General features: G+C 38.2%; 1 pseudogene; it reads right to left on the bottom strand.

Annotated features, from left to right (window-relative positions):
* Positions 1 to 9,545: 9,545 nt before the first annotated feature.
* Positions 9,546 to 10,459, bottom strand: LOC103005530 (olfactory receptor 5B2-like; annotated as a pseudogene).
* Positions 10,460 to 13,437: the final 2,978 nt, after the last annotated feature.

Here is a 13,437-nt window from a genome sequence, read left to right as displayed (position 1 = left end):
AGATATACAATTTATATTACTCAGCCATAAAAACAAATGGAGAGAGCCTCCCATCAAGCCTCTTAGATAGCCTCAACCACCAGAGGGCAGACAGCAGAAGCAAGAAAAACTACAATCCTGCAGCCTGTGGACCAAAAAACACAGTTACAGAAAGATAGAGAAGATGAAAAGGCAGAGGGCTATGTACCAGATGAAGGAACAAGAAAAAACCCCAGGAAAACAACTAAATGAAGTGGAGACAGGCAACCTTCCAGAAAAAGAATTCAGAATAATGATAGTGAAGATGATCCAGGACCTCGGAATATGAATGGAGGCAAAGATTGAGAAGATGCAAGAAATGATTAACAGAGACCTAGAAGAATTAAAGAACAAACAAACAGAGATGACCAATACAATAACTGAAATGAAAACTACACTAGAAGGAATCAATAGCAGAATAACTGAGGCAGAAGAACGGATAAGTGACCTGGAAGACAGAATGGTGGAATTCACTGCTGCGGAACAGACTAAAGAAAAAAGAATGAAAAGAAATGAAGACAGCCTAAGAGACCTCTGGGACAACATTAAACGCAACAACATTCACATTATAGGGGTCCCAGAAGGAGAAGAGAGAGAGAAAGGACCTGAGAAAATATTTGAAGAGATTAGAGTCGAAAACTTCCCTAACATGGGAAAGGAAATAGCCACCCAAGTCCAGGAAGCGCAGAGAGTCCCATACAGAATAAACCCAAGGAGAAACACGCCGAGACACATAGTAATCAAAGTGGCAAAAATTAAAGACAAAGAAAAATTATTGAAAGCAGCAAGGGAAAAACGACAAATAACATACAAGGGAACTCCCATAAGGTTAACAGCTGATTTCTCAGCAGAAATTCTGCAAGCCAGAAGGGAGTGGCATGATATACTTAAAGTGATGAAAGGGAAGAACCTACAACCAAGATTACTCTACCCGGCAAGGATCTCATTTAGATTTGATGGAGAAATCAAAAGCTTTACAGACAAGCAAAAGCTAAGAGAATTCAGCACCACCAAACCAGCTCTACAACAAATGCTAAAGGAACTTCTCTAAGTGGGAAACACAAGAGAAGAAAAGGACCTACAAAAACAAACCCAAAACAATGAAGAAAATGGTCATAGGAACATACATATCGATAATTACCTTAAACGTGAATGGATTAAATGCCCCAACCAAAAGACATAGACTGGCTGAATGGATACAAAAACAAGACCCATATATATGCTGTCTACAAGAGACCCACTTTAGACCTAGGGACACATACAGACTGAAAGTGAGGGGATGGAAAAAGATATTCCATGCAAATGGAAATCAAAAGAAAACTGGAGTAGCTATACTCATATCAGATAAAATAGATTTAAAATAAAGAATGTTACAACAGACAAGGAAGGACACTACATAATGATCCAAGGATCAATCCAAGAAGAAGATATAACAATTATAAATATATATGCACCCAACATAGGAGCACCTCAATACATAAGGCAACTGCTAACAGTTATAAAAGAGGAAATCGACAGTAACACAAAAATAGTGGGGGACTTTAACACCTCACTTACACCAATGGACAGATCATCCAAAATGAAAATAAATAAGGAAACAGAAGCTTTAAATGACACAATAGACCAGATAGATTTAATTGATATATATAGGACATTCCATCCAAAAACAGCAGATTACACTTTCTTCTCAAGTGCACATGGAACATTCTCCAGGATAGATCACATCTTGGGTCACAAATCAAGCCTCAGTAAATTTAAGAAAATTGAAATCATATCAAGCATCTTTTCTGACCACAATGCTATGAGATTAGAAATGAATTACAGGGAAAGAAACGTAAAAAAGACAAACACATGGAGGCTAAACAATACGTTACTAAATAACCAAGAGATCACTGAAGAAATCAAAGAGGAAATCAAAAAATACCTAGAGACAAATGACAATGAAAACACGACGACCCAAAACCTATGGGGTGCAGCAAAAGCAGTTCTAAGAGGGAAGTTTATAGCTATACAAGCCTACCTAAAGAAACAAGAAAAATCTCAAGTAAACAATCTAACCTTACACCTAAAGAAACTAGAGAAAGAAGAACAAACAAAACTCAAAGTTAGCAGAAGGAAAGAAATCATAAAGATCAGAGCAGAAATAAATGAAATAGAAACAAAGAAAACAATAGCAAAGATCAATAAAACTAAAAGTTGGTTCTTTGAGAAGATAAACAAAATTGATAAGCCATTAGCCAGACTTATCAAGAAAAAGAGGGAGAGGACTCAAATCAATAAAATCAGAAATGAAAAAGGAGAAGTTACAACAGACACCACAGAAATACAAAGCATCCTAAGAGACTACTACAAGCAACTTTATGCCAATAAAATGGACAACCTGGAAGAAATGGACAAATTCTTAGAAAGGTATAACCTTCCAAGACTGAACCAGGAAGAAACAGAAAATATGAACAGACCAATCACAAGTAATGAAATTGAAACTGTGATTAAAAATCTTCCAACAAACAAAAGTCCAGGACCAGATGGCTTCACAGGTGAATTCTATCAAACATTTAGAGAGGAGCTAACACCCATCCTTCTCAAACTCTTCCAAAAAATTGCAGAGGAAGGAACACTCCCAAACTCATTCTATGAGGCCACCATCACCCTGATACCAAAACCAGACAAAGACACTACAAAAAAAGAAAATTACAGACCAATATCACTGATGAATATAGATGCAAAAATCCTCAACAAAATACTAGCAAACAGAATCCAACAACACATTAAAAGGATCATACACCACGATCAAGTGGGATTTATCCCAGGGACGCAAGGATTCTTCAATATATGCAAATCAATCAATGTGATACACCATATTAACAAATTGAAGAATAAAAACCATATGATCATCTCAATAGATGCAGAAAAAGCTTTTGACAAAATTCAACACCCATTTCTGATAAAAACTCTCCAGAAAGTGGGCATAGAGGGAACCTACCTCAACATAATAAAGGCCATATATGACAAACCCACAGCAAACATCATTCTCAATGGTGAAAAACTGAAAGCATTTCCTCTAAGATCAGGAACGAGACAAGGATGTCCACTCTCACCACTATTATTCAACATAGTTCTGGAAGTCCTAGCCACGGCAATCAGAGAAGAAAAAGAAATAAAAGGAATACAAATTGGAAAAGAAGAAGTAAAACTGTCACTGTTTGCGGATGACATAGAGAATCCTAAAACTGCCACCAGAAAACTGCTAGAGTTAATTAATGAATATGGTAAAGTTGCAGGATACAAAATTAATGCACAGAAATCTCTTGCATTCCTATACACTAATGATGAAAAATCGGAAAGAGAAATTATGGAAACACTCCCATTTACCATTGCAACAAAAAGAATAAAATACCTAGGAATAAACCTACCTAGGGAGACAAAAGACCTGTATGCAGAAAACTCTAAGACACTGATGAAAGAAATTAAAGATGGGGGCTTCCCTGGTGGCGCAGTAGTTGGGAATCTGCCTGCCAATGCAGGGGACACGGGTTCAAGCCCTGGTTTGGGAGGATCCCACATGCCACGGAGAGACTAGGCCCGTGAGCCACAGTACTGAGCCTGCGCGTCTGGAGCCTGTGCTCCGCAACAAGAGAGGCCGCGATAGTGAGAGGCCTGCGCACCGTGATGAAGAGTGGCCCCCGCTTGCCACAACTGGAGGGGGCCCTCACACAGAAACGAAAACCCAACACAGCCATAAATAAATAAATAAATAAATAAATAAATAAATAAAAAATTTTTTAAAAAAAAGAAATTAAAGATGATACCAACAGATGGAGAGATATACCATGTTCTTGGATTGGAAGAATCAACATTGTGCAAATGAGTATACTACCCAAAGCAATCTACAGATTCAATGCAATCCCTATCAAATTACCAATGGCATTTTTTACGGAGCTAGAACAAATCATCTTAAAATTTGTATGGAGACACAAAAGACCGCGAATAGCGAAAGCAGTCTTGAGGCAAAAAAATGGAGCTGGAGGAATCAGACTCCATGACTTCAGACTATACTACAAAGCTACAGTAATCAAGACAATATGGTACTGGCACAAAAACAGAAACATAGATCAATGGAACAAGATAGAAAGCCCAGAGATTAACCCATGCACCTATGGTCAACTAATCTATGACAAAGGAGGCAAAGATATACAATGGAGAAAAGACAGTCTCTTCAATAAGTGGTGCTGGGAAAACTGGACAGCTACATGTAAAAGAATGAAATTAGAATACTCCCTAACACCATACACAAAAATAAACTCAAAATGGATTAGAGACCTAAATATAAGACTGGACACTATAAAACTCTTAGAGGAAAACATAGGAAGAACACTCTTTGACATAAATCACAGCAAGATCTTTTTTGATCCACCTCCTAGAGTAATGGAAATAAAAACAAAAATAAACAAGTGGGACCTAATGAAACTTCAAAGCTTTTGCACAGCAAAGGAAACCATAAACAAGACGAAAAGACAACCCTCAGAATGGGAGAAAATATTTGCAAATGAATCAACGGACAAAGGATTAATCTCCAAAATATATAAACAGCTCATGCAGCTCAATATTAAAGAAACAAACATCCCAATCCAAAAATGGGCAGAAGACCTAAATAGACATTTCTCCAAAGAAGACATACAGACGGCCACGAAGCACATGAAAAGATGCTCAACATCACTAATTATTAGAGAAATGCAAATCAAAACTACAATGAGGTATCACCTCACTCCTGTTAGAATGGGCATCATCAGAAAATCTACAAACAACAAATGCTGGAGAGGGTGTGGAGAAAAGGGAACCCTCTTGCCCTGTTGGTGGGAATGTAAATTGATACAGCCACTATGGAGAATAATATGGAGGTTCCTTAAAAAACTAAAAATAGAATTACCATATGACCCAGCAATCCCACTACTGGGCATATACCCAGAGAAAACCATAATTCAAAAAGACACATGCACCCGAATGTTCATTGCAGCACTATTTACAATAGCCAGGTCATGGAAGCAACCTAAATGCCCATCAACAGACGAATGGATAAAGAAGTTGTGGTACATATATACAATGGAATATTACTCAGCCATAAAAAGGAATGAAATTGAATCATTTGGTGAGACGTGGATGGACCTAGAGACTGTCATACAGAGTGAAGTAAGTCAGAAAGAGAAAAACAAATATCGTATATTAATGCATGTATGTGGAACCTAGAAAAATGGTACAGATGAGCCAGTTTGCAGGGCAGAAGTTGAGACACAGATGTAGAGAATGGACATATGGACACCAAGGGGGGAAAACTGCGGTGGGGTGGGGATGGTGGTGTGCTGAATTGGGCGATTGGGATTGACATGTATACACTGATGTGTATAAAATTGATGCCTAATAAGAACCTGCAGTATAAAAAAACAAACAAAACAACTAATACTAAACTTTCAAAAAAAAAAACAAATGGAATCTTGCCATTTGTGACAATGTGGATGGACCTGAAGGGTATTAGACTAAGTGAAGTAAGTCAGACAGAGAAAGACAAATACCTTATCATTTCATTTATTGTGGAATCTAAAAACAAACCAAAAAAAATGAACAAAAAAAGCAGAAAGAGATTCATAGGTACAGAGAAAAACATGGCTGCCAGGGAAGAGAGGGTGGGGGATGTGCAAAATGCGGAAAGGAGATTAAGAGGTGCTCATCAGTTACAAATAAATAAGTAATGGTGATGTACTACATAAAATAGGGAATATAGTCAATAATATTGTAGTAACTTTAAACGGTGACAGATGGTAACTCTACTTATCAGTGTCATCATCTCATAGTGTATACAAATGTCAAATCACTATGTTGTACACCTGAAACTAATATAATATGTATGTCAATTATAGTTCAATTTTAATAAAAAGCTGATGAAGTTCATCATCACTAGACCTGCCTATCAAGAAATGCTAAAGGAGCTGCATAGCACAGGAAGATCAGCTCGGTGCTTTGGGATCACCTAGACAGGTGGGATAGGGAGGGTGGGAGGGAGGGAGATGCAAGAGGGAAGAGATATGGGGACATATGTATGTGTATAACTGATTCACTTTGGTATAAAGCAGAAACTAACACACCATTGTAAAGCAATTATAGTCCAATAAAGATGTTTAAAAAAAAAAAAAAGAAATGCTAAAGGAAGTCCTAATTGAAATGAAAGGACATTCGACATCAACCCAAAAGTATATGAAAATATAAAGCTCACTGGCAAAGGTAAATATACAGACAAATATAGAATCCAGCAAACTGTAATTGTGGTTTGTAAATCACTTTGAATTCCAGTATAGCATTTAAAGGATAAACAGATAACTATAGCTGTAAAACTATATTAAGGGATAAAAAATATAAAACGATATAATTTGTGATATCCATAACGTAAAGGGGAGGGGAGGTATAAAGGATTAGAGTTTTTGTATATAATAGAAAGTTAAGTTGTTATCAGTTTAAAATAGACTGTTATAACTATAAGGTGTTTTATGCAAGCCCCATGATAATCACAAAGAAGTACCAATAGAAGATACACAAAAGAAAATGAGAAAGGAATCAAAGCATATCACTAAAAATCAAAATCAACAAAACACAGAGAAAGGCACCAAGAGAGTAAAAGAGGGGAATAATAGCTACAAGAGGGACAGAAAATAATAACAAAATGAAAATAGCAAGCCCTTCTGTGGTGCGTAATTTTTTTTTTAATAATTTTTGTTTTTTGTTTTTAATTTATTTTTAATTTATTTATTTATGGCTGTGTTGGGTCTTCGTTTCTGTGCGAGGGCTTTCTCTAGTTGCGGCAAGTGGGGGTCACTCTTCATCGCAGTGCGCGGGCCTCTCACTATCGCAGCCTCTCTTGTTGCGGAGCACAGGCTCCAGATGCGCAGGCTCAGTAATTGTGGCTCACAGGCCTAGTCGCTCCGTGGCATGTGGGATCTTCCCAGACCAGGGCTCGAACCCGTGTCCCCTGCATTGGCAGGCAGATTCTCAACCACTGCGCCACCAGGGAAGCCCTGTGGTGCGTAATTTTATGTGTCAACTTGAGTAAGTAAGGGGATGTCCAGATATGTGGTTAAACACTATTCCTGAGTGGATCTGTGAAGGTGTTTTTGGAAGAGATCAGCATGTGAATTAGTGAACTGAGTGAAGCACCCCAATGTGGGTGAGCATCACCCAATCCCTTTGGGACTGAATAGAACAAAAAGGTGGAGGAAGTTTGAATTCACTCTCAGCTGCACTGTTTGAGCTAAATTTAAAACACTGATTGTCTCCTGCCCTTGGCCTTTCTGGTTGTTTTGACTTTGTTAAATTAACATTTGTTAAGTGGAGCAAAGGGTGCCAGGTAGTGAGCTACAGTTCAACAACAGACCACGAGAGAAATTGAAAGAGAGAAGTTTATTACTCACAGGTCGTGGAAGAAGTATACAGCATGCCTCCAGGGGTCACACAGGGAGGCCAAGCCAGAGTGCAGACAGAGGGAATGACAGAACATGGGGCACATGCATTTATTAGGGTCCATAGATGGAGTGCTTTGGGGTTCCTGGGTAAAACCAAATTGGTCACTTCAAATCAAAAGAGTAGGTTTTTTTTTTTAATTTTTATTTTATATTGGAGTATAGTTGATTTACAATGTTGCATTAGTTTCAGGTGTACAGCAAGGTGACTTAGCTATACATATATATACTCTTTTTTTTTTTTTAGTAATCTTTTTATTTAAAAAAATATTTATCAGGGTATAATTGACTTACAATGTTGTATTAAGTTTCAGGTGTACAGCAAAGTGAATCTGTTATACAAATACATAAATCCACTCTTTTTTTTAGATTCTTTTCCCATATAGGCCATTACAGAGTATTGAGTAGAGTTCCCCGTGCTATACAGTAGGTCCTTATTAGTTATCTATTTTATATATAGTAGTGTGAAAAAAGGCTACGAATGAACTTATCTACAAAACCGAAATAGAGTTACAGATGTAGAAAATAAACTTATGGTTACCGGGGGGGAAGGGGGGAGGATAAATTGGAAGATTGTGATTGACATATATCTATTCTTTTTCAAATTCTTTTCCCATTTAGGTTATTATAGAATATTGAGTATATTTCCCTGTGCTATACAATAGGTCCTTGTTGATTAATTATTTTATATATGGTAGTGTGTATATGTCATTCCCAAACTCCTAATTTATCTCTCCCCCCTCCAGTCTTTCTTTTAGCTGTTAAATTAAGTAGCAACAAGCGACAGGAAGCTCAGTATCATTGCAAATATTTTTGAGACATCTTTGAGTATATATTGTGTTTATTTAAGTTTTCTACTTTTCTCTCAATTCTTGTTCCAAATCCCTGCCTTTATCTCACTTCATCACCTCAAGCATCACACCATTTCTTAAGAATTTTATTTTCCTGTCTGTACACTGCTTTCCCTAAAAGTAACATAAATCACTCTTTCTCTTCATTCTCCCAAAGAACTAATTACACACAATCTTATATTCAGAAACAATGAAGGGAAAGTAAAGCCCAGAACTATAAATTGTTGCAAAGTAAGTATTCAATACAACAGATCTTTAGGTACCTGCTTTCTTTCAAAAGTTGAGGGTATCAAAGCCATATTTCCCTAGCTGCTCTAAGAAAAGCACAACATATATTTACTGTATTATGCAGGTTGGGAAAACATTTAGTAACTAAAACAATGAATAATTAGGGACTAGATTGTAGGGTATACATTTAAAATATTTTTACCCCCACCATTGATCTAAAACTACTCAAAGTCATTCATCAACTTCATATCACTAAAGCTTATCATCAATTCTTAATCTTGATATTACTTAACCTACCAGCACCTTTGACACAGACATTCCCTCTTGAAACATTTCACATCACTTGGTTTACAGGACACCACTCACCTTTGCTGGCAGCTCCTCTCTCTGACCTTTTATTGAGACAGTTACCCAGGTCTTAGTCCTTAAACCACTTCCCTTCTCTCTACCTATGTCTTCTTATAGATCTCATTCATTCTCAGGACTTAAATACCATCTACATGCTGATAACTTTCAAATTTATACCTCTATTTCGATGCCAATCTTTTATGGAAGAAAAAAAAATGTTGTGAGTTGGGAGTCTGGACTTCAAGAGCCTTTTATTTTTACTTTCACACTGTGAGAATGCTGGCCTGAAAATATTATGAAAGAAAGCTTGTCCAGCCTCTGGAGGATCAAAGACCATGTGGAGAAGAGGTAGAGAGTAGCCAGAATCAACATCCAGGAATGTAAGGCCATCTTTAAGCTTTCAGCCCAACTGACTATGCAGAAGATAGGCAACCTCATGAGGGAGTCCATGCGAAAGCAGCAAAGTAACTGCCCTACCAACCATAGAATTATGAGAAATATAAAATGTTGTTTTAAGCCACTAAGTTTTGTGGTAGTGTGTTACAAAGCAATAGATAACTGATTAGCTATACAGATCGTATAATCTCTCTAATTAAATCTATGTGCTGAACAGAATCTTCATCTTCTCAATGGCTCTCCTGAAAGCATTACTAACCTCTTTATTCCTTAGACTATAGGGTTCAACAGATGCCATTTGGTCATTGCCCATAGAATGACTAGAACTGGGTTGTAAGTACATGAAGATGACCGTTCCATAGAATATGGTGACAGCAGTGAGGTGAGAGGTGCAGGTGGAAAAGGCTTTCTTCCTTCCGTCTGCTGAGTGCATTCTCAGGATGGCAATGAATATGAACAGATAGGAAGTCAAGGTAACTATAAGGGCAAAAAAGACATTGAAAGCTGCTAAGGTAAAGAGCACAATCTCATTTATGTAGATATCAGAGCAGGAAAGGGCCAGGATTGGGGGAATATCACAGAAGAAGTGATGGACCATATTGGAATGGCAGAAGGAGAGGCAGAATGTGAATCCAGTGTGGATGGCAGATTGAGCAAAGCCCCAGACATAGCAGCCTATGGCCCTTTGAGCACACACACTGGTGGTCACAGTGGTGGTGTAATGCAAGGGCTTACACACCGCTGCATGCCGATCATGAGCCATGACTGCTGGTAGAAAACAGTCTACACTGGCAAAGCCACAAAGAAGAACATCTGAACAACACATCCCCCATAGGAGATGACTTTATCTCCTGTAAAAAACCCAGCCATCACCTTGGGAGTAACAGTTGAGGAGTAAACACAATCCACCAGAGAGAGGTTACGGAGGAAAAAATACATGGGAGTGTGGAGACGAGAGTCCAACAGAATCCACATGATCATCCCAAGATTTCCAATGAGAGTGATGAGATATATGAAAGTGAATATTATGAAGAGGGGGACTTGCAGTGCTGGGATATCAATTAGTCCCAAGAGTCTAAACTCATGCACTTCAGTGCTGTTCTCCATGAATGCCATTTTGAAATGGTGTTTCACCTGTCAAAACAAGGGAAGCAAAATGGATGAATTACTGATGCATGGAAAATGATTCATGGCACATTCTGTCACCTGAATGACACAAGCACACTGTGACACCATTACCAGTGTAGGATTCCCAATAACCCTGAGACTGGCAGCTTCTGACCTCCATCTCACCATTTGTAAAGGTATGCACTATATTCGTTAGTTCCTGACTCCACTCAGATATTCCAAATGACCACTCAGTTATATTCAAAATATCTGTTGCTTATTTTTATTTGGGTTGAAAGTTTGTGCTTCCTCTGCAAATTACTTTCACTTTTATCACTGTCATTCCTGAGCAAGATAGCACTCATACTAACTAAGCACTTACCATATGCCAGGTAGTCAGAGAACAATAAATAGTATCTCATTTAATCTTCCCAGATATTCTTTTAGGTAATTACCTGAGAAAAAATGATGCATCACCGCCTTCTGGATGTGAATACTGTGAAGAATGAGATTATTACCCAAGCCACTGTGCTCCATCTAAGGTCTAAGAAGGATAGCTTTCTTTTCACTCCTCAGAGAAAATTGTCCCCCCCATTAAAAGAAATACCCCCAAAAGTGTAAAAATATCAAAATCATGACCACTCAAACAAACTCTATACTATACAGCCTATGCCTGGCTTCATCTCCTTGAGGGAGGCGTCACAGAATGGAGGGAGATGGTCATTCCCATTTTATCCCCTTGGAAAAGCCACATAATGTTGCTGAGTTTTAATTTCTTCATCTGACAAAATGAAGTGGGCATTCTTTCCTACTTTTAGTATGTTACAAGAGTGTTACAGCAATTTTAAAAGGTGTTTGGAGGGGCAGTGGACCTTCAAGATGGTGGAGGAGTAAGACGTGGAGATCACCATCCTCCCCACAAATACATCAAAAATACATCTACATGTGGAACAGTTCCTACAGAACACCTACTGAACACTGGCAGAAGACCTTAGACTTCCCAAAAGGCAAAAAAATCCCCACATACCTGGCCGTGTGGCTGACAGGGTCTTGGTGCTCTGGACTGGTGTCAGGCATGAGCCTCTGAGGTGGGAGAGCCGAGTTCAGGACATTGGACCACCAGAGACCTCCAGCCCCATGTAATATCAATCAGCGAGAGTTCTCCCAAGATCTCTGTCTCAATGTTAAGACCCACCTCCACCCATTGGCCAGCAAGCTACAGTGCTGGATGGTCTATGCCAAACAACTAGCAAGATAGGAACACAACCCCACCCATTAGCAGAGAGGCTGCCTAAAATCATACTAAGTTCACAGACACCCAAAACACACCACTGGACACGGTCCTGCCCACCAGAAAGACAAATCCAGTGCCACCCACCAGAACACAGGCACCAGTCCCCTCCACCAGGAAGCCTACACAACCCACTGAACCAACCTTACCCACTGGGGGCAGACACCAAAAACAACAGGAATTACGAACCAGCAGCACACAAAAAAGAGACCCCAAACACAGTAAGTTAAGCAAAATGGGAAGAGAGAAATATTCAGCAAATGAAGGAGCAAACTAAAAACCCACCAGACCAAACAAATGAAGAGGAAATAGGCAGTCTACCTGAAAAAGAATTCAAAGTAATGATAGTAAAGATGACACAAAATCTTAGAAATAGAATGGAGAAAATAAAAGAAACGTTTAACAAGGACCTAGAAGAACTAAAGAGCAAACAAACAATGATGAACACCACAATAAATGAAATAAAAAATTCTCTAGAAGGAATCAATAGCAGAATAACTGAGGCAGAAGAATGGATAAGTGACCTGGAAGATAAAATAGTGGAAATAACTACCGCAGAGCAGAACAAAGAAAGAAAGAAAAGAATTGAGGACAGTCTCAGAGACCTCTGGGACAACATTAAGCACACCAACATTCGAATAATAGGGGTCCCAGAAGAAGAAGAGAAAAAGAAAGGGCCTGAGAAAATATTTGAAGGGATTATAGGTGAAAACTTCCCTAACAAGGGAAAGGAAATAGTCAATCAAGTCCAGGAAGCACAGAGAGTCCCATACAGGATAAATCCAAGGATAAACATACCAAGACACATATTAATGAAACTATCAAAAATTAAATACAAAGAAAAAATATTAAAAGCAGCAAGGAAAAGCAACAATTAACATACAAGGGAATCCCCATACGGTTAACAGCTGATATTTCAGCAGAAACTCTGCAAGCCAGAAGGGAGTGGCAGGACATATTGAAAGAGATTAAAGGGAAAAACCTACAACAAATATTACTCTACCCAGCAAGGATCTCATTCAGAGTCAATGGAGAAATTAAAACCTTTACAGACAAGCAAAAGCTAAGAGAATTCAGCATCACCAAACCAGCTTTACAACAAATGCTAAAGCTACTTGTCTAGGCAGGAAACACAAGAGAAAGAAAAGGCCTATAAAAACAAACCCAAAACAATTAAGAAAATGGTAATAGGAACATACATATCGATAATTACCTTAAATGTAAATAGATTAAATGCTCCAACCAAAACAAATAGACTGGCTGAATGGATACAAAAACAAGACCTGTATATATGCTGTCTACAAGAGACCCACTTCAGAGCTAGGGACACATACAGACTGAAAGTGAGGGGATGAAAAAGATATTCCATGCAAATGGAAATCAAAAGAAAGCTGGAGTAGCAATTCTCATATCAGACAAAATAGACTTTAAAATAAAGACTATTACAAGAGAAAAAGAAGGACACTACATAATGATCAAGGGATCAGCCCAAGAAGAAGATATAACAATTGCAAATATTTATGCATCTAAGATAGGAGCACCTCAATACATAAGGGAACTGCTAACAGCTATAAAAGGGGAAATGGACAGTAACACAATAATAGTAGGGTACTTTAACACCCCACTTTCACCAACGGACAGATCAACCAAAATGAAAACAAATAAGGAAACACAAGCTTTAAATGACACATAAAAC

The sequence above is a fragment of the Balaenoptera acutorostrata genome, chromosome 9 (genome assembly GCF_949987535.1).
Source record: "Balaenoptera acutorostrata chromosome 9, mBalAcu1.1, whole genome shotgun sequence".
Taxonomy (NCBI): domain Eukaryota; kingdom Metazoa; phylum Chordata; class Mammalia; order Artiodactyla; family Balaenopteridae; genus Balaenoptera; species Balaenoptera acutorostrata.
Note: the sequence above shows the minus strand (reverse complement) of the source record. Positions and strands in the feature narration are given on the sequence as shown.